At 44.5% G+C, this 21,612-nt stretch overlaps 1 long non-coding RNA gene across 1 annotated transcript; it reads left to right on the top strand.

Moving 5' to 3' along the window:
• The first annotated feature begins 4,044 nt into the window (after nt 1-4,044).
• On the top strand, nt 4,045-10,185 carry LOC106781974 (uncharacterized). Its single transcript, XR_001378792.3, has 3 exons — nt 4,045-4,344; nt 4,560-4,700; nt 6,109-10,185. It is a non-coding gene; the product is annotated as an uncharacterized lncRNA (long non-coding RNA).
• The last annotated feature ends 11,427 nt before the right edge of the window (nt 10,186-21,612 follow it).

Raw genomic sequence — 21,612 nt, forward strand, 5'->3', positions numbered from 1 at the left:
GTTAACACGAGAAAACTAACTGACTTCAGAACTTGCCCGGGATCACTTGGCGGGTAAGTGACAGGGCCAAGATCAGAAGCCAGGTTTATCTGAGTCTAAAACTGAAGCTTTTGGGGCTGGCCCCGTGGCCGAGTGGTTAAGTTCGTGTGCTCCGCTGCAGGCGGCCCAGTGTTTCTTTGGTTCCAATCCTGGGCGCGGACGTGGCACTGCTCATCAAACCACACTGAGGCGGCGTCCCACATGCCACTACTAGAAGGCCCCACAACGAAGAATATACGAGTATGTACTGGGGGGCTTTGGGGAGAAAAAGGAAAAAATAAAATCTTTAAAAATAAAAACAAAACTGAAGCTTTTAATGGTCCCCAAGACAGGATGGTATAGAGTGGAAGTTAAGTGTGTACATGCCAGAGCCAGCCTCCCTGGGTTCACGTCACAGCCCTACCACTTACTGGCTGTGTGGCCCTGGGCAGTCTCCTCTGGGGACTGACATGGTGCCACTCTCATTGGGTATTGTAAGTATTAAAATAGTTTACACATATACAATGCTGAGAACTGTGCCTATGTTATGCTGTGAGAGTGTTAGTTACTACTTTAAAAAATAATAGCTTTATTAAGATATAATTCACATACCACACAATTCAAATATTTGAAGTGTACAATTCAATAGTTTTTACAACATTCAGAGAGTTGTACAACCATCACCACAATTTTAGAACATTTCATCACCCCTAAAAGAAACCCAGTACTCGTTAGCAATCACTTGCCACCCCACCTCCAGCCCTAGGCAACCACTAGTCTACTTTTGTCCTTATAAATTTATAGATTTATAGTTTCTGGCTTCTTTCACCTAGCATAATGTTTCAAAGTCCATGCATACTGTAGCATGTGTCAATACTTCGTTTCTTTTTATTGACAAATAATATTGCATTGTATAGATATACCACATTTTATTTATCCATTTATCAGTTGATGGACATTTGGGTTGTTTCTACTTTGGGACTATTATGAATGATGCTATGAATACTTGTGCACAGATTTTTGTGTGGACATGTTTTCATTTCTCTTGGATATATAATAGGAGTGGAAATGTAGCTATTACTTGGCCCTGCGTCTCTCTTTGTCTAGCTCTGAATATGCAGACACGTAATTCTCCCAGATAAGCACATACCTTAGTGTTTTTGTTCTATGTGAGCTAATGAGGCAAGTATCACTCCTATTTCACATCACAAATGACGAAGCTGAGACTCTGGGAGATTGCCTTACTGTTTCTTGCTCTGCAGCTTTGCCCACAATATATCCCCTTTTTAGTATGCCTTCCCCTTGGCCCCTTGCCAATCCTCTGGGTTTGAGCAAAGACTCCACTGCTGGCCAGGAAGCCTTGCTATCCCATGGCTAGGCCAGGTGTGCTGCTCTGTGCTTCCATGGTGTCCTGGGCACTGCTTTGCCATCACCCTTGTCACATTCTACTACACTTATCACAACCTAGGAAAGAGGACTGTCTTCCTTCATTTTGTCTCCCATGCCAAACGCAAGGCCTGGCACATGGTGGTTGCTGAACAGATGTTGATGGAAGTTAGGAAAGAAAGGAGGAAGGAATCTGGCCAGATACATGCTAGAAAGTAGTCTATCAGACTGGTAAAATCTTTTCTCATCATGAAGCCTCAGTTTGAATTGACAAAATAGAAAAACCAGAGAGTATTTACCCAGATTGGAAAAAGAGACTTCACTTCATTTCTTTCTTTTTAAAAGAAAAGCTTTGTTTTTCCCCTCTTCAAAGCCCCAGTACATATTTGTGTATCCCAGTTGTAAGTCTGTCTAGTTTTTCTATGTGAGCCACCACCACAGCGTGGCTACTGACAGGTGAGTGGTGTGGTTCTGTGCCGGGGAACTGAACCCAAGGTGCCAAAGCAAAGTGCACCAAATTTTAACCACTAGGCCATCAGGGCTGACTGAGGAGTCTTCACTTTATTAAATCATTTGGCACAACCTTCTTTAAATGGTGAGTCCCCCCAGGAAAATGTTGCCCGAAAGATGATGTGTGGGCCCTGGGGCACCAGGATGCCTTCGGTGGCACATGGAGGACCTTTTTAACTTAATAGTTAACTATTTATTTCAAAATATATTAGAAATAAATGTAGCTGGGATATCAAACCCATTAATAGCTGTTTAGCAGGAGACTGAAGTCTTTTTTTTTAATTAAGACTATTCAAAATATGTGTTAAGTAAATAATGACACACATGGAACACAGATATAGCAAATATAGATGGTACAAAAGAATTCAACTTTCTGAACACCATTTAAGAACGCTTAAAATATGAAGACTTCTGGGGCTGGCCCCGTGGCCGAGTGGTTAAGTTCGCATGCTCCGCTGCAGGCGGCCCAGTGTTTCGTTGGTTCGAATCCTGGGCACGGACATGGCACTGCTCATCAGACCACGCTGAGGCAGCGTCCCACATGCCACAACTAGAAGAACCCACAACGAAGAATACACAACTATGTACCGGGGGGCTTTGGGGAGAAAAAGGAAAAAAAAAAAAAATATGAAGACTTCTAAGTACAGAGTTCCCTTTATAAAGCTGTGCTTTCTCCAGCTTGACTGGGCACACCAATCACCTGGGTGCTTGCTAAAATGCAGGTTTTGATTCAGATAGGTATTATATACTAAAAGTTTGCATCCCCTAAAACTCATATGTTGAACTCTAATCCCCAAAGTGATGGTATTTGGAGGGGAGGCCGTTGGGAAGCAATTAGGTCAGGAGAGTGGAGCCCTCATGAATGGGATTAGTTCCCTTGTAAGAAGAGGCCAGAGAGCTTGTTTGCTGTCTTTCTGCCCTGTGAGGACACAGCAAGAAGACAGCCCCCTATAAACCAGGAAGAGGGCCTCGACAAGAACCCCACCATGCCAGCACCCTGATCTTGGACTTCCAGCCTCCAGAACAGTGAGAAACAGATATTTGTTGTTTAAGCCCCCCTGTCTGTGGTAATTTGTTATAGCAGCCCCATGGGCGAGGCAGGTAGGTCTGGGGGGAGGACTGACATCCTGCGTTCCCAACAAGCAGCCCGAGGGGGCTGGCACTGCCGATCCCAGACCACCCTTGGAGCAGCAGGGTTAGGAATCGTACGTGAAGGTACGAAGTAACAGCAATAGCACTACCTACTACCTCTCCAGTTCTACCATGCACTGGGGACTCTGCTAGGTACTTCCTGATGTTAGACATCAACGCTCACAAAAATCCTACAAGGTAGTCGTTAATCTCTCCACTTTACAAACAAAAACTTAAAAATCAGAATTGGCTTGAATTTTAGTCACAACGTTTTTTCCCCACAAAGTAAGACACACAGGCAGAATGGAAATGATAATATCATTGTCTTTATTTTCCTTATTACTACAAAATAAAGAAATGAAGCCAGAGGGGCCTAGCCCGTTGCTTGGCTTTGGCCCATGCAGGGTCTCAGCATTTGTCCTAGTCACGTGGCCTCTCTGTGGCCTCATTGTGAGTCAGAAAGCAATCTGGTCCAGGCATCAAAGCCTGAAAAGTTTTCCCATTTCCTTCCCCACATTCAAAACAAAACAGCTCTGGGCAAGGATGCATTTCCATCCCATGGTTATTTGATAGAAAAAGAAAAACCCAGTTTGGAATAAAAAAGCATTCTTAAAACAAATATCAATTACCTGTGGTAAAAAAAAAAAATACACACACGTATACCTGCTAATGTGCACTACTGTTCCAGCTGCCTGCAGAACGGTTATGTTGTCTTTAGTTAATATTACTGATTCATTTCCACATGAGTACTTTGTGAGTTAAATACATTCATGTGGTTCTTTTTTTGTAAAGATTCCAAAGTGCGTCATTAAGAATAAACCAAGGAAAAAAATAAAACCCCCGTTTCTTTTCAGGGGGTCCCAGGTCCCTGTGTAGCCGGGAGGGGATCCCTGCATGGGCGGCTGTAGCGGAGCAGCGGCTGCCCCACGGCCCAGAGAGTTTCGCTCCTGTCCAGGGCCGGCCTGACCCCGTGGGCTGCTGAGTTTGGAAGCCCTGGTTAATAAGCAGGGTTTACAAACAGCCAGCATTGGCTCATCATCCTCCCGGCGAAAATCTGGCCGAGTACATTGGAACGCTGAAAAACGGTTTCCTTTCAACAAAGTGAAAGCAGCTGCTTCACACAAGAAGCATTCACGGCGTTTGTGGAAGTCATCGTGCCCTCATTCAAACGCTGTAATGCTCAGATGTGCAAGCGGCAGATGGCCCCTCCTCCCTGTCACGCAGCAGGCGGTCTGGCGGGACACCCTTGGCGCCTCCGAGGAGGCCGGCGTGTGCTGGAAGGCATCGAGGGGCGGCCCAGTAAGTTTCCCCTCTGGCTTGCTGGTGAACAGGACAACTTCCTGAGGGTCACAAGGGTCAACAGGATGAATGGAAAGTTTCACGCGCGGTAGGGAGAGATGATACCCAGAGAACTGAATGACTCTTTTTTAAAAAGCAAATACGTTCTCATGCTCAATTTAGAGGGTGGAGAATATTACAGGGACCTTTTATTCATTCAATAAATCTTTATTAAGCCCCAGCTTTGTGCCAGACACCTGCTGAGGACACGATGAATGAGACTGCGTGCCCTGCTCTGGAGAAGCTCAGCCTGGAAGGAGTTAGCCAAATATTCATACCCCGAGAGCTGCCTGAGAAGTGACTGCTGCGTCTTACAGGTGGGGCAAAAAATCCTGTCCATTAGGATCCCCAAAGAGAGCCCACAATACTCCCATCTGTTTGCCTTCAAACTGACACAGATATATTTTGCCTTGAAAAAGGTTTTCCAAAGGCCCTACAGTTCCTCCCCACTAAGACACCTCCACCAACATAAGTATCCTTGGCCAGGGTGAAACTTCAAAACCCTCCCGCCCAGCAATAACAGACGGGGGGGGGGGGGGGGGGGGGGGGGGGGCGGGGGGGCGGCAGACGAACGGGACTGCGCCAAACTGCCTCAGGAGCGGCCCCTCCCAGACCCTGCCCACTGTGGGTAGGCGGCCCGCCTGCCCGGCCACCAGGACGCCTGTGAGAGAAGCCAGAAACTGGGGTTTTTAAAAAGATTAATTTCTTTTTTGAGAGTTAGGGTTCAAAAACATTTTTAACCCAGTGTAGATCACCAAAAATGGGTTTGCAGGCAGATTTCAGCTAAGGGGTCTCCAGACTGTGATCTCCAATTTCAGGAGACCCAATGCCCACCCCCTCATTGTCTTTAGGAATCTTACCAAGAACTGGCAACCCGGAATTTGCCTTCTCCGTGAAGTCCCACTGGGCCTCTGACGTTTTTGAAAATCCAACACATGGATATATTCAGACTTCCTGCATCTCTCTCTCTCTCTCACTAGCTATCCAAAAATAATTATTTTCATTAAGAGTGGAACTTGAACACATTCATCAAGTTATGTTTTAAGAGGAACCTTTGAAAGGTATAAATGATTATGACTTAATTTGGTTCTTCTGACACTAATCCTCAACTTCTCATACTCACATCATTCTGGCTTGAAATCATAATCTCTCCTGGGCACTTGTCCTTCACTTCTGGACTGGTCAGAGCTCAAAAGCCTGCGGGGCTTGTCTTTCAATGCCTGCAAAGACTTCGCTCTCCACCGCTCACCCGTCTTCTGTGTGCCCTGTGTGGACTGTGTATGCTAATTACATGAAAGATTCCATTTTGATTTTCTCTCTGCTGTCAGTGCTGTTTTCTTTGTATCCAACTGCAGCTGAGGAGAAACAAGATAGAATTGAGGGTGGAAGGCTCCCTGGATTTGTTTTTATGCAGAGAAGCTATTTTCATTCTTTAACTATTTTCTCACCTTATTAGGACCTAATTTATGCGCAATAAGTAGAAGTAATTTTAATTAGCAGCCCGAGATTGTGAACTTTCCTTAGCAACATCCCAGAAGAGGCCTCAGTTCTAGTAACACTTCACGGCTGCTTTTCCAGAACACTGTATGTGTATGTGACAGTGTCCCTAACACAATATATTTATTTAAATCAGTTTAATCACTTTGGGATGTTTATTTGTGACGTTTTAATCACCCTGGCATGCTTTGACTAATGTTTGGTCTTTTTCTCCTAATCTCCTTATAGTTGCCATCAGAAGAATGTGTGTCGAGTGTCGCCAGCACTGACACTTCCCTGGAAATACCCATCCCTCAGGAATTTAAAACTGATTGTTTCGTCACCATGACTTCAAGCTGAGGCCTTCGTGATTAGTAATGCCTAAATGTGATCTAACTTTCTGAGAATGAGGAAAGTGATGACAATGAAAGCTGCAATTTTTTTTGACAAAGGATAAATTTTTTTTAATTGAGGTCATGATGGTTTATAACATTGTGAAATTTCAATTGTACATTGTTATCTGTCCATCACCACATGAGTGCGCCCCTTCAGCCCCTGTGCCCACCTCCCAGCCCCCTCCCCCTGGTGACCACTGAACTGTTCTCTTTGTCCATGTGTTTGTTTATCTTCCACACACGAGTGATTCATATGGTGTTTGTCTTTCTCCGTCTGGCTTATTTCGCTTAACATAATACCCTCAAGGTCCATCCATGTTGTTGCAAATGGGACAATTTTGTAAAAGCTGCAATTCTCAACCTTTTTTAGCGGTTGCCATGCCAGCATTGTTCTAACCGCCCTGCCTCTGTCAGCTCACTGAACTCCTGTCACCGTGCCATTCTTCCAGGTGGCAGCACTGAGGCAGGGAGAGGCAGTGCAACTTGCCCACCCACAGAGGTGGGAGCCGAGGCACGTATTCCAACCGTGCCCTCTGGCCTGGGGGCCTGTAGCGTTAGCCACTTGGCTGTCCTGCCTCCTAGGCTTGAGGAAAAGCAAAGCAGAGATATGACTAAAGCCGATTGTTTTCCTTACAGGCTGCCTTGGGTAGCATTAGTTCTTCCTCTTGTACCAAATTCTTCATTTGTAAATTCCAACAGCCTATTTACCAGGATGTTGTGGCAACTCATTATTTAAATGTATTCATAGTTCCTTGGAAGAAATGCTACATAAACATTACACAACCATTTAAACAATGTATGAAATGTCTTCACCTGAATCTATGACCCCCATACCTCGCTCATAAATGGATGGGTGCTGGCTGTCTCCCTGCATCCTGAGGACACGGTGCTCTGGGTCCCTGCGTAGGCTCACAGTGCAGGCTGGCAAGGCTGCGGGCCTCAGGTCAGCCTCTACAGCAGCAGCGAGTCTCCCTGCGCCTCAGAAAACCGCCTCCCAGGCAGGCCTCGGCCTCCTCGTGCCTTCCAAACCTTCTACTGTGCTAAGTGCCATAAGAGAAATATGACAAGGAATCAAGAGAATAAATAGTGATATATTCATACAGTGGAATACTACTCAGCAAGAAAAAATGAACAAAATATATGTACAACATGGATGAAATTCACAAGCAGTTACATTGAAAGAATACAGACATATTGAGGCTGGCCCCGTGGCTGAGTGGTTAAGTTCGGGCTTTCCGCTTTGGTGGCCCAGGGTTTCGCAGGTTCAGATCCTGGGCGTGGGCATAGCACCGCTCATCAAGCCATGCTGGGGCGGCATCCCACATAGCACAACCAGAGGCACTCACAACTAGAATGTACAGCTATGTACTGGGGGGCTTTTGGGAAAAGAAGGAAAAAAAAAGAATACAGACATATAATACATATTGTATAGTTTTATTCATATACAGTTTAAGAACAGGCAAAGCCTGGGGTGGTGGGTGGGGTGTGTATAGACTGGGAAGGGACACAAGGGAAACTTCTGGAGTGGAGAAAGGTCTTAGGTACTGATCCGGGTGTTGATCATGTATTCATGTATGCAGCTATAAACATGTAAAAATCATGAAGTTGTACACTTGAGATGAGTGCACTTTATGCCTATTTTGCCTCAATAGAAATAAAATGAAATAACAAGCATGTAGGTAGAACACTGTCAGGCTGTGATATGCCTGTCAGGATCCGGACCAGAGCTGAAGGCAGGGAGCAGCTCACAATGGGGCTTGTGTGTCAAGCTCAGGGGTTTCCCCTTTATTCAGGGAGCCCCAGGCCTTGGGATCAGATCCGAGTGTCGAAAGCTCACTCAGGATCACTCTGTCTAAACTGGAGCTGAGGCCCAAGGGAAAGCCGGGAGGCGAGATTGCCTTAAACTGTCCTCGTCTGAGAAAAATCGAATTATACTCTATCGACTTGGTGAGGACACACTTTCTGTAAATACAAAATGCTGACCCATGGAGCTGTGGGCGGAGGCGGCAGCTCCGTGTCCCCACCCTGCCACGCGGGGATGCCGACACTATAAGGGTGGCTGCTGACCACGAGGCTTCAGAGATCCCTGGGCTGGCAGGGCAGGCCTCCTGGTTCATGGCCCTCCCCTCTTCTTCTGCTTCCCGCCCCCGGGGGCCTGCCACAGTGGCAGTTTTCTTCTTTTCTTCACAGTATTTGCATAGAGGAGGAAGAGGTGGATAGTGCTGGCCACACTGACCTAAATGAAATGCAGGGGTCACAGGTCATTTCTGTGCAGATTGTGTATCATGTCAAACAAAGTGAACTCACAAGTGCTCTTGTTCATGTAATTGCTCTTTCACAAAGCTGCCTTCGATTCCGGAAGGCTAACTTTTGGGAGAGAGAAGACAGAAATCACAGTGCCTTCTGGCCTGGGTGGAGCCGCCGAGGCACAGGGACCTCCCCGATCACACGAGCCATCAAAAGCAGCGAAGCAGCAGCCCTATGAGGGTCCGGCCAACAAGGGTGTGTTAGCAATTCCCACGTTACTCCAGCCTCTGGGATCCTCTAGGCTCACGTTTGCATCTGCCCACACTTCATGTGAGAGCCCTTTTGGTCGGTTTTAAGCTCGTGCATGGTTGAAAAGCAACTCGGCTCCAAAGAAAACCAGAGTGCGGAGATGCAGTCAGAATTCTTCAGGCTGTGAGCGGTGATTTGTCTCAGTCTTACAATACTTCTCCGCTTGTTTCCCAAATAATCTCCAGGCTGCGAGAACCCATCTGAAATGTCACACACCTGAAGAATGTGCGCCGCAGGAACTCCCTGTTCCAGGACACTGTCTGCTTTAGTGAGTGTTTAACAGACTTTGGATGTTTTGTTTTCCTACTGAGGTGTCAGCTGAAGTCATACCCGCGTTGGGGGTCAGCATGGCCTCCTCCTAACTCACCCAGCACATCCTGAGACATCCTCACGTCCAGCTCTGAGAACGTCGTCACCGGTGGGGCCACGGTGAACACGGTCACAGTTGTCTTTAAAATCTGCCAACAGTTCTTAGAATGGCTGATGTGATGTCTGCGCACATCTCCTCCCCCAGGACCAGTCTATCACTTGGCTGTGCTGGGGCTCTCTGGGCTCATTTGTACAGACACTTATTCCGGGACAAGTTCATTTCTTGCCCTCAGAGTTTTCGTCATTTTCTATTTTAGCTTTTGGACGTTTTTGCTGCCATGTGGGATAATTGTATCCATGAAAGCTTGTTTTCTTCTCTCTGTCTCTTTTTTTTTTAAGTTTTTGTTGTTGTCATTGTCAGTTCCTGAAGATATGATGAGGTTTCTTTCTCTTTATATCTCACCAGCTAAACTATTTGGCGTATCACAAGTAAATAATACATAGCACATAGTCATTCACTAAGGAAGAGAGAGTTAAGTCACAATGAATTTCCTGGAGCCAGAAAGCACCCCTTAATCTCTCCTCTCAGAGGGCGTTTGGGGTATGAAGCTGGAACAGCCTGAGGACACGTTGGTGTGCATCTGCATGCGAAGCCTGCCAAGTACAAGAGGTAAAATAAGTCTCCCATAGATATCTCAGTGGGTACACACTCATGCTGGACAACCCGAAAATGACTGCCTTGTTCTGGAAGGAACATAGTGCTCCTTCAGTAAGTCAGAGGCTTCTTTTTCTGTTTGTGGCTGCCCGTACACGCTGGGTAGTTCAGTTGGCTGGAGCGTTAAGCACCACAGGCAAGAACAAGCCCAGCGTGCTCCCAGGCTGCTGAGACGGCTTGAAGGGGAGGGAGTCTGAGGTGAGCCCTGAAGAGCCAACCAGGTTCTGGGGGGTGGGACCACCAGGAGCAGCCTGGCCAGTGGGACCCCCCTGAAGTGGAGGTACACCAGGGCTACACCATTCTGTTAAGGGTCCTTGTATATTAAAAAATAAATGCTGAAAAAGATTAAAATTGGAGTATATTTTAAGTGTTTACAGCAATTAAAACTACAAATTGAGTATCTTTACCTGTTGGTGTATTTCTGTCTTACCTCATTGGAGATTATGTCCAAAGTCCACATTGGAGGCCCTCGGTGAGTGGCAGGCCTGGCCCAATGCCTGTCTGGGATGCCACTGCCCCAGAGTTCACCCCAACTTGGACCGGGCAACCTGACAGACAAGGCCCACACTGTCCTTAGAGGTTCTTTTTCACCCTGTTCCCTGGACAGCCTGTGCCCTGAACAGGCCCTCAGTAAGTGTATCTTGAATAAATGAATTGAGTAATCTTTAAACATAAGCAAGACTTCCTCACTTCACTCCTCTTCTGAAATGCTCCCCCTGCTTGGCTCCTCCTAACCATGCGTCCTACCCACCTTTGAAGTTCTAGCCAAGTACCATATTTTTTGTGAAGTCTGTCTGTCTCAGTTACTGTACCCAGTTTCCTCTACGTGCTCGGAAGTCCTCCTGTGCTTACAGTCAGAATCATTTATAATAGTTATAATAGTTCGACGATCCCGTGCCCCCAGCCCCCTCTCTCACCCCAGCCTGGAGCATTCAAGCTCTTTGCAGTCAGGAACCATGTCTTATTCTTCTTTTGTATCTACAGTGTAAGGCCTAAAATTTCATGTGCTGCCTGGACATCTTTGAGTCTCGTGTGACCCCAGAGGGCTAACCATGAGCTCTCCTGCTTTCAGCAGATATGTTCCCCCCAACTCCACCACCCCGTGAGAAAGGCTCCCCACTAGGCTACTTCCCCTGTTAGCTGGACCAGCTATACTCCGCCTGCCCCTCGACCTGATGGAGTTCTACTTCCCTACCAGCCTATGAAATTACTAACCTAAGCCAGTCACATCCTCCCCTGGGAACCAGAGGTCACCCTGTCTTCTTGTTACTGCCTCTTGTGTAGCAGGCAGCCCCTGCTTGTTCACTCGACTCCCAAGTGCCCCCCCTGTGTGACCCTACATGGTATGTGTTGTCCTCCCACAGGGGGTGAGTGTCTGTAACCAATAAACTGCTGTCAGTCTCATCCGTCCAGCGTCAGGTGTGGTATGTTTGGCCATCTTGTACTATTTAGGGTGGTAAATCCCCCCTTCAATAATGGGGTGAATAGGAGGCCATCAGAACGGTATCACACAGAGAGTTGTCACTCAATAAATTTGTGTCCATTGCATGATCTTCATTCTTTGTGATAGCCCTAGGGTAGGAGACTGGAAATTAAATAATTTGCTGTAGATGATGACAGATTTATTTCCCTAGAAAGAATCTATTTGAATCATATAGCAATGGCTTCCGTTCACATAATTATATTTCAAGCAATCTTTACTTTGACCGATAAAAGCAAAGTTGCCTTAGGGCAAATCTGCTCTTAATTTCTATACTACTGATCTGGCATTTGCATTGTAATTCTTAATTGCTAACAGAAATAAATTATAACATTGTCCACTTACAAAAACAAGATGCTAGTATCAATCAATATAATCAGAAGATTAAAGTAACTGAAAGCATATGAGAACTCAGACTTTTCTCACGCAATTTACTTAATCGGTTTCATTGCCTCCATTTATCTCACTTCCTTGTAAGCAAAAAATGGCAACACAGAAGACATTAAAATCACATAGAATCTTCTTGGTACCTGTAATTAGCATTAAACTTAGTGCTTCAGAGAGAGTTTCGTTGGTGTTACTCTATTTTATCACTTGGTTTCCCAAGGTCCAAGAAAAAAAAATAGCCACATGTTTTTACTTCTGCCGGCTCCTGCTTATCCTAAAGCCGCGGACAAAAAAATGTGCAAGAGCCAGCAACTCCCCTGTCCAGTTTCCAAATCACACTCATCCTCACACGGCCCCCTCTCCCCACAGTGCCCTCCACTTCTGTCTTCCGGTCAGTGCGGTGCCGGAAGGACCAAGGCTCGGAGGCGGAAGGCCGATCAGGGTGCTGAGGGAACCTCAGATCCACTCCAGCGCCGCTCCTCCACCACGCTGGCGGCGTGATGGCCCGCTTTCTAGCCTCAGCTCTCCAAGAGGAAGATTCCAGGAGACAGGAGATAGCGGGAAAAGGTCCTCACACAATTCCAGCAGCTTCAAACCAGAGGTCAAGTGCCCTGCTCTGAACCCCTGGCTGGCACCTGAAATTAGGCTGCACCTAGCCCCTCTGCTGTCCTTTTTCCGGAATGGATGGTGTGTGTGAAATACTCGACACACCGGGATGTGCTGATCACGTGGTAACCAGAAGGCCGTTGCCAGAAGCAAGGGTAGGTGCTCAGGGTGGGGAGCAGGCAAGGAAAAGAGATTTTTCCAAAGAACTCAAACGGCTTGCTACCGGGTCCCCACCGTTTGCCCGGGCCGTGGAGGGCGAGCCGGCGGGCCGCCCGCGGGGCTGGGCGCGGGGTCCCCGGGCACCCTGCTCCCGCTGAAGCTCCGCGCCTGGCCGCCTGTCCCGCAGCTCCTGGCCCTGCCTTCAACGCGGGCAGCTGGAGCGCTGGAAGAAGTACAAAATAGAAGAACTTTCCCGATACAGTGCCAAAGGGAGGGGCGGGCAGGGTGCCAGGCCCCTAAAGACAGGCAGGGCCGCCTCCTCCTAAACCGAGAAGTCCGCGCGGAATGGATGGAGGGCCCGGGCAGCAGCTCGTTCGCAAGTTTGGCGCCCAGAGTGTGCCCACTTCGCTGCTGATTGCTGCTGGCTTGATCAGGGAGTAACAGTCCCCACATCTGACCCAAATATGGAGACTTTTCTCAGTATTCAGCACACAAACTTCCCAGATTTGTTTAAAATTTCTTAGGAAAAATATTTCCCACAATCCAAGTATCCAGCACTAATAGCTTTATGTGCATACTGCCAGTTATTACATAGCACATAGATGTGTGTTTTTGTTTTGTTTTTGAGGAGAATTGGCCCTGAGCTAACATCTGTGCTCATCTTCCTCTATTTTCTATGTGGGACTCTGCCACGGCATGGCTTGATGAGCAGTGTTGTAGGTCCCCTCCCAGATCCAAACCTGCAAACCTGGGCCATGGAAGCAAAGCACCAGGACGTAACTGTTATGCCACCAGGCTGGCCCCAGACGTATGTTTTTAAACCAGAACATACCGTATAGTTGTGTAATCAATTTAAAAATTTTATCATGCTTACCTTTTCAAGGTAAGAAATAAATATCTACTTCATAATTTTTAAGGCTCATAGTATTCCAAGTGGATGGATATACCATGATTTACCCAAATAATCCTCTGTTATTGCATAGTGTGAGTACGTTCCATTTTTCTGGATCATACAATGAAAATGCCCTCTCTATATAATTGGCATCTTGAGTCAACAGCTCAGACAGGCTTTCTGGCACTTCCACATTCCTTCCAGTTTTCTGCTGCTAAACCTCCACCCCCACCCCTTTCCTTCTAAATGCCACCTTGATTCCTTCTAAACATTTGCATCATAATCCCTACAGATATTACACAGAAATTCAACATTCCCTTCATCGGGGTAAGCAAGCACAACTAGGAGTCAGGAAATGTGTGTCCTGCTCTGACCTCTAGCCTTGTGGTAGGAAAGCAGAGAGCAACTGTTATGGACTAAATTGGGTTCCCTTCTCTCCCTGAAAGTTCCTGTATGGAAGCCCTAAGCCCAGAGCCTCCGAGTGCGACTGTATTGGAGAGAGGGCCTGTGAAGAGGCGACTGCATTAAAATGAGGACGTTAGGATGCACCCCGATCCAACCTGACTGGTGTCCTTACAAGAGGAGGGAATTTGGACACAGAGACAGCAGAGGTGCTCGTGCACGGAGGGAAGACCGTGTGAGGACGCAGCAAGAAGGTGGCCATCTGCAAGCCAGGAAGAGAGGCCTCAGGAGAAACCAACCCTGCTGACCCTTGATCCTGGACTTCCAGCCTCCAGGACTTCGAGAAGATAAGTTCCTGTTGTTTGAGGCCTCCAGTCTGTGGTGTTTTGTTATGGCAGCCCTCACAAACGAATACAGCAAACTTTGAGTAAATTACTTGAATACACAGTCTCAGTGTCCTTCAGATACACCAGGGGTGAGATTATGAGAGCTGCATGAGTGTCAGCCCTTCGCTGTGTCCCCTATCTTTAATGAGGTGGGCCCTGCAGGGCACGCTGAGATTCACGAGCACACAACTGGAAGTCCAGAGGACGGCCAGCCTTCAGAGTTGCCGATTCCGGGCGGTTACCATGTTTTCAGGGGCCTAGATCATTTTGTGTCTCTTTGCCCTGCATACTGCAGTGTGGGCTCTGTCCTCAGCCTGGATCTCTTTCTAGTTGCGAGATGGATGCTGCCAGCAGGCGAAATCCTTCCTCATTCACAACTAGAAGGAGTGGGGAGACAAGGCCAGTACACTCCTCTTCACATTTCCCTGGCTTGACTGGCTTAGACTCTCCATTTCCAACTCACTCGCTCACTAGAATCACAGGTGCTGTGGAAGGCCGGGAGCGCCAACCTGACTGGAAACGGTGTGCGGAGGCGACTGCAACGTGCACTGAAGCTGGGAGGAAATTATTTAATTTCTGATTGGCTACGATTTCTGTATAATTATTATGCACACTCAGGAAAGCGAAATCATAATCTGCAAGTATATTGCAAACATAATATTTTTGTGAATACTAAATGTAACAATTAATGTATTGAGTATAACTATATACTTCATTGACAATTAACTAAATTGTTGATGACTTTTGATATCACTGTTTTCTTTGTGGCTTTAGCAGCCAATACAATTTCCCGGGCCCCTGAGAAGCTCTGACACTCTACGCCTTGTGCACAAGGAATGAACAGGCCCCAGGGGTAGACTGGCATGTGACGGTAATTAAGAAAACCCACAATGTGATAAATGATTGTGCTCTTTGCCTGAAGAAAAACTATGTTTATGGAAGAAACACAATACCCCTCGAGGCCAGGAAGGGAGAAGCAAAAATAGTAAAAACGTTTAGTGTGTCTCCAGTACCATCCAGGGAAATAAGTTGGGACCATTAAAATCAAAGATGTGGGCAAGCACTATTAGAATCCCCTTTTCTTTACTAATATATTTTGCAGCAATGTGTCCAGCAAAAAGTCAAAACCAGAGCCAATAACAAGGGTGACAACAACAGCAAAAACAAAAAAAACCTATATTTTCCTCTCTCTCGCAAACTGGAGTCTCTGTTTGATACAATATAGGCCAATGAGAAACAAGTGAAAGTCCGCTGAAAATTTCTGTAAAAGTTTGCTCTCCTGTTATAGATGTCTCCCTTCCTCCTTGTTTCTTTCTCCTCTCCCTACCTGGAATGCAGATTTATGGCTGGAGGTGGAGCAGCCATCTTGTGACTATAAAGTGGCCATGAATAGAAAAACCCTACACCAAGGATGGTGAAACTGAAAGGCAGGAAGGCCTTGGAGGCTGACCTCTGAATACATGACAAAGAAAAACATTTCTTTGATTGAAACACCTAACTGGTTTTTATTGCACGCAGCTGAATATTGTCCCTAACTAATGCAGAAAACTTCATTGATATGGCAGCATTTCAATCGGGCCTAAGGACAAATAGGATTTAAGCCGGAATTAAGGTGGAGAAAGGCCCTGCAGCCTGAGGAAACAGCAGCTGAAAGTGCAGGACGAACAGCATTCTATCTTCCGCCCGGGATGAAGGAGGGGTCTATGTTGGTTATTCATGTGCAAACACGAGGGAGGAAAGGAGGCTCAAAGGCTGGATGCAGAATGGATTTTAAAGCAGCTCTGCCCAACAGAAATATAATGCAAGCCATAGAGGTAACTTAAAGTGTTCTAGGAAACACAGTGAAAAAGTAAGAAACAGGCAAAATTAATCTTAATAATACATTTTATTTAACCTCCATATACAACATGTTATTTCAACCTGTATCGATATAAAAAGTTATTAACAATATATTTTATATTCTTTTTTTCATTTGAAGTCTTCAAAATCCACCGTGTGTTTCACACTTGCAGCAGCCCTCAGTGGGAACCGGCTGGAGTTCAAGTGCGCAGCAGTCACATGTGGCTAGTGGCCGCTGTCCTGGACAGGGAGTTTTAGAGAGTCTTGAATCTCATATTTGAAAGTTTAAACTTTAACTACAGAAGTATAAACAGAGCCATACATTAATTTCTAAGAAAATCTCTACTATATTCCAAACATTACTGTATTGTATTTTTTTTCAAAATGTTATGGCTTATGGTTTTTGGAGACAAAACCCACAAATATAGTAGATTTTCAAGATGGAATGCTTCTGTGGAACGGTAACACCAGTGGTCTGGAACCCAAGGTCAGGGCTGTCTGCTGAGTGCCCTTAACCTCAGAATGCCTCTTTCACAGTAACATTTTTGGGGTATTTTTTAGAAGAAACAGAAGCCAATAAGAAAGAAAAGAAAATCAGCTACCACCGATGCTATGAGCAACATGTTAGCAAATTATCTTCCTGCACTTTTTTACATATGAATACTTCTACACAGCTGAGATTATACTTTTTATGCTATTCTGTATTCTTAACGTTATTTCATAAGCACATTTTCTGTCATTAAAAATTCTTCAAAAACATTATTCTCAATGGCTACCTTATACTATTTCTTCACATGAATAAACCACAATTTTTTTGACCATTACCTTAATGTAGACACTCAGGTTGTTGCAAACTTTTTACCATGGTAAATAATTTGTGCCAACCATCTTTATGCATAAAACTATTCTTGCAACTCAGTTTATTTCCTTAGGATAAATTCTCAGAGGTAAAATTACTGTAACAAAAAGCATGAACACTTTTTAATCTCTCAATATAGATTTGCCAGGGACCGGCCAAGTGGCACAGCAGTTAAGTTTGCATGTTTCACTTTGGAGGCCCCAGGTTCGCCAGTTCAGATCCCGGGTGCGGATGTGGCACTGCTTGGCAAAAAGCCATGCTGTGGTAGACGTCCCACGTATAAAGTAGAGGAAGATGGGCATGGATGTTAGCTCAGGGCCGGTCTTCCTCAGCAAAAAGAGGGAGATTGGCAGTAGTTAGCTCAGGGCTAATCCTCCTCAAAAAAAAAAGATTTGCCAGACTGTTTCCCAGGGAGATTTGAACCAGCTGACACTCTCATCAAAACTGTGTGAGTATAGGCATCCCTCCACACTTGACCAGCATTCTGTGTTAACCTTTTAAAAAAGGCGATGGAAGAAGAGAATGAACATAGGAAATGGTATCTCAATGTGCTTTAATCTCTATTAGTTGATTACCAGTTAGAATGAACAATTTTTTCCTTTGTTAGTGACTAGTGTTTCTCTGATCAACTTTATGTACTGTTTATGTATTAATATAAATACTTTGTTTTTTAAAAACATTTTCTAGTTTGCTCACCTTTTAATTTTACCCTCTTTTTAAAAGTCAGGTTTATTGTGCTATATTTTACATATAGTAAGATTCACCCTTTTTAGTGTAAAGTTCTGTGAATTTCCACATATGGTCAGGTAGCCAGTATCACATTCAAAATATAGAATATTTCCATCATCTCCAAAAAATTTCCCCCTGCCCTTTTGTAGTCAACCCTCTCTCCTTGCAGCCCCTTGCAACCTCCCACCTGTTTTCCATCCCTATAGTTTTGCCTTTTCCAGAATGTCATATAAATGGAATCATACAGAATATAGCCTTTTGAGTGTGGCTTCCTTCAATTAGCATAAGGAGTTTGAGACATTCATCCATGTTTTTGTGTAAGTCAGTACTATGTTCTTTTTTTATTGCTGAGCAGTATTCTACTGTATGAAATCCCTCATTTTGTTTATCCATATACCAGTTAAAGGGCATTTGGGTTACTTCCAGTTTTTGTCAACAATAAATAGAGCCACTATAAACACTCACATATAAGTGCTTGAACATAAATTTTCATTTCTCTTGGGTAAATACCTCAAAGTGGATCACCAGGCTGTATGGTGAGTATATATTTAACTTCATAAGAAACTGCCAAAGTGCCAAAATGGCTGTGCTGTTTTTCATTCCTACCAGGACTGTAAGAACATTTTGGTTGCTCCACATCTCACTGGCCCTTGGTATTGCCAGTTTTGTTTTCAGGGGGTTTTTAGCCAACATAATAGATGTGTGGTGGTTTCACCATGATTTCATTGTGATTTTAATTTTAACTTCCCTGAGAAATGCAAAACAAACAAACAATACCTAATGCAATAAATAGTCTAAAGAAGTTAACAGTTTATGAATTCAAATGTACTGATCTTTTTATTTAGTATTTTTGCACCGTGCAGAAAGTTCTTTCTCAATGAGAAATCAGAAGAAAATTTGGCTATATTTTTATGGGTTTTTAAAAATGATTTTCTCTAAACCATCCACATTTTTAATCCATCTGGACACATATTTACTTACTTAGTTGTATGATGGTGGTGAGTATATTGACTTCAAAAAACAGGCTAGCCAGCTTTTTCTATGACTTTTATTGACTAAGCCCTTCATCCCATTTATTGGTGAAGACTCCCTGATTACACAATAGGGTCTATTCCTAGGCAATCAAATCTGTTCCTTTGTCCTTCTGTCCATCTGGTCAACAATTTCCATTAAGCACCTGCTGTGTGCCAGGCACTATCCAGATTCCGGGACTACAACAGTGAACTAAAAAGTGAGCCCCTAAACTCTTGGAGCTCACATTCTAGTCACGGGAGATGGATAATCACTAAAGAAATTAATCATTGTATAATGTTTGAGGTGGTGATGAATGCTAAGAAGGAAAGTAAAGCCAGGTGAAGGGCACGCAGTGACGAGCAGGCGCCATTTTGGGGCAGGTTGGTAAGATCAACCTGTGAGCAAGAGATATTTGAGACCTGGAAGTACGAAGGCTGTGAGACAAGGAGATATCTAGAGAAGGAGCCTTCAAGGCAGAGTGACTGGGATGAGAAGGAGCTTAACAGGCCGGGGAAACAGCAAGGAGGCCATTGTGGGTGAAGCTCAGTGATGGCGATGGCGCGTGCAGGAGATGAGGGGAGGAGGATGCTTAGAGGGTGCAATCGCACAGTCCTTCTAGACGATTTCTATCCTAATTCAGATGGAAGCTACTGGAAGATTCTGAGCAGATGGGTGATGTGATCTGACTGACATTTAAAAATATCACTGGCTACAATCTGGATAATAGTTTAATACATTTAATTTAAATAAATATAAATCTATGGAAAGATAAATAAGTGAATAATAGCAGAAGTGGTACTTGGATATAGGAAAAATGATGAAGGTGGTATTTTAATGCCCAAAGTGTGGGAAACATCAGCTTAACTGGTATTGCTGGTCTCCAGGCAACTGCACATTCCTGCGAAATTCTCTCATGGCCAGCCATTTCCCTGAACTTTCTTGATAATTCTAAGTGTTCTCCCACTGAATCTTCAACAGGGATTTCTCTGCTCCCTGGTATTCAAGCCTGGTTACAGGGTTACCTACTTTTCAAAGTTATTGCACATCTATTATTAGAACAGAGCTTGGAGGAACTCACCTAAGAAAGGTCAGAAATCCTGAAGCAAATCAGAGCCATGCCAGCCTTCGTCAGTGATGCAGCTGTGTGCAGAGAACTGGCTACCAAGGAGAGAAGGACGAATAACCAGATAGTTGGTCTCAAAGGCACACCCATGACGCCCTCCATTGCAGCACCTGTGGTTCTGGATTAGCATTATCCATGAGCAGTTCAGACAGCTGTCGTGTGATTCCAGATGTGCTGAGAGAATCTCCACGAGTGATTTACAATTCCTATGACCCAAGGAACAGAGTCTGAAAGATGCTTTCCTACCCAACTGAATGAACTGGGCAAAATTACCTATTTGATTTTGAAAAAGTAATATGCACACATGGTAAAAAGAAAAATTCAGAGAATATACAGCGAAAAGCTTAAACAGGGGAAGTATGTACACATGGCTACAAATGTGTTAGCATATGCACAGAATATTTCTGGAAAGATGCACAAGAAATTATTTACAGTGGTTGCCTCTGCAGAGGGGAATTTCAGGGGTCTGAAGCGAGGAAAATCAGAGCAACTTACTTTTAACGACACTTTTGTACCATCTGAATTTTTATTGGATTTTTTATTATGTGCACTATTAATTTTTCAGTCAAAATGCATTAATTAAAAACAATACAAATGTGGCACATGTTCCTATTCTTGATGTGAGGGGGCCCGGAAGCTCTCACTGCAGAGGCATCAGCCAGGGTACGAGGATTCCAGCCAGAGCAGAAGACAGCTCCCTCAATGCTGCTGAGCCAGGAGGGCCCGGGCCGCGTCCTGAGAATGGAGCTCTGGCTTTACCTGAGAGAGGGTGAGAAAGCGCAGTTCAAGTCTCACCTGGGGGACCCACTGTGGGACCCAGGGGGAATGACTCAACTATTCTGAGTCTTACTTTCATCTGTGAAATGTGGGAAATAATACCTGTTGTTGCTTTTTTAATGACTGAGAGGACTTTTGTGTGTGAAAAGCAGCACTCCCAATTACTTGGATTTTCTTTTCTTTTCTATTTTTTTAAAGATTGGCACCTGAGCTAACATCTGTTGCCAATCTTTTTTTTCTTCTTCTTCTTCTTCTCCCCAAAGCCCCCTGGTACACAGTTGTATATTCCAGTTGTAGGTCCTTCTGGTTGTGCTATGTGGGACACTGCCTCAGCATGGCTTGACAAGTGGTGTCATGTCCGGGCCCGGGATCCGAACCGGTGCAACCCTTGGCCACTGAAGCAGAGCGTGCTAACTTAACCACTCGGCCCTGGGGCTGACTCCTACTTGGATTTTTAAAATATCCATTATATTAAAGGTCTTCATTTTTAAACCTGCTGTTTTTTTAAGCCATTAAGCACAATACACAGAAATTATTTTTATATTATATTTTTATGCCATTATATATTAGATCATATATTTTTATAAATCAAATGGAATATCTTTCACTCATTCTTTAATGTTAAGTTCATTCATAGATTTAATGAATGAGAATTTCCTAAATGATCAATACCTCCTACATAATTAATCAGATTCCTTTAGACATTTCAAACTATAATTATGTGTTTACCATAGTTTATTCTCTCAAACCCTTCAAACATTTAACAATGTAGACTTATAAATCTCACAAACAAAATCTTTCTGAATTTAAACAATTCTTTATCTAATAGATCAGACTTAAGAATTCAATCATCACATTCTTAAGCATATCAAATATCTTTTTAAAAATCACATGCATAAAAAACATCACAATGATTTTAAAAACTTACTACTAAACAATATACACAAAAGTATCACTACCTCAAAGTAAAAAACACTTTTAAATACTGTTCTAGGGTTTTATTTACCTCCCATCATAGGTCAGCTGAGATTACTCAGTTGAAACTGAATCAGGTTTTGAACCCACGTTTTGAGTTGTTGTACCCCCCTTTGTTTCATAATTTTGGATGTCTATTGACTCCCATCC

This window comes from Equus caballus, chromosome 19 (assembly GCF_041296265.1).
Source record: "Equus caballus isolate H_3958 breed thoroughbred chromosome 19, TB-T2T, whole genome shotgun sequence".
NCBI classification, from domain to species: Eukaryota; Metazoa; Chordata; class Mammalia; order Perissodactyla; family Equidae; genus Equus; species Equus caballus.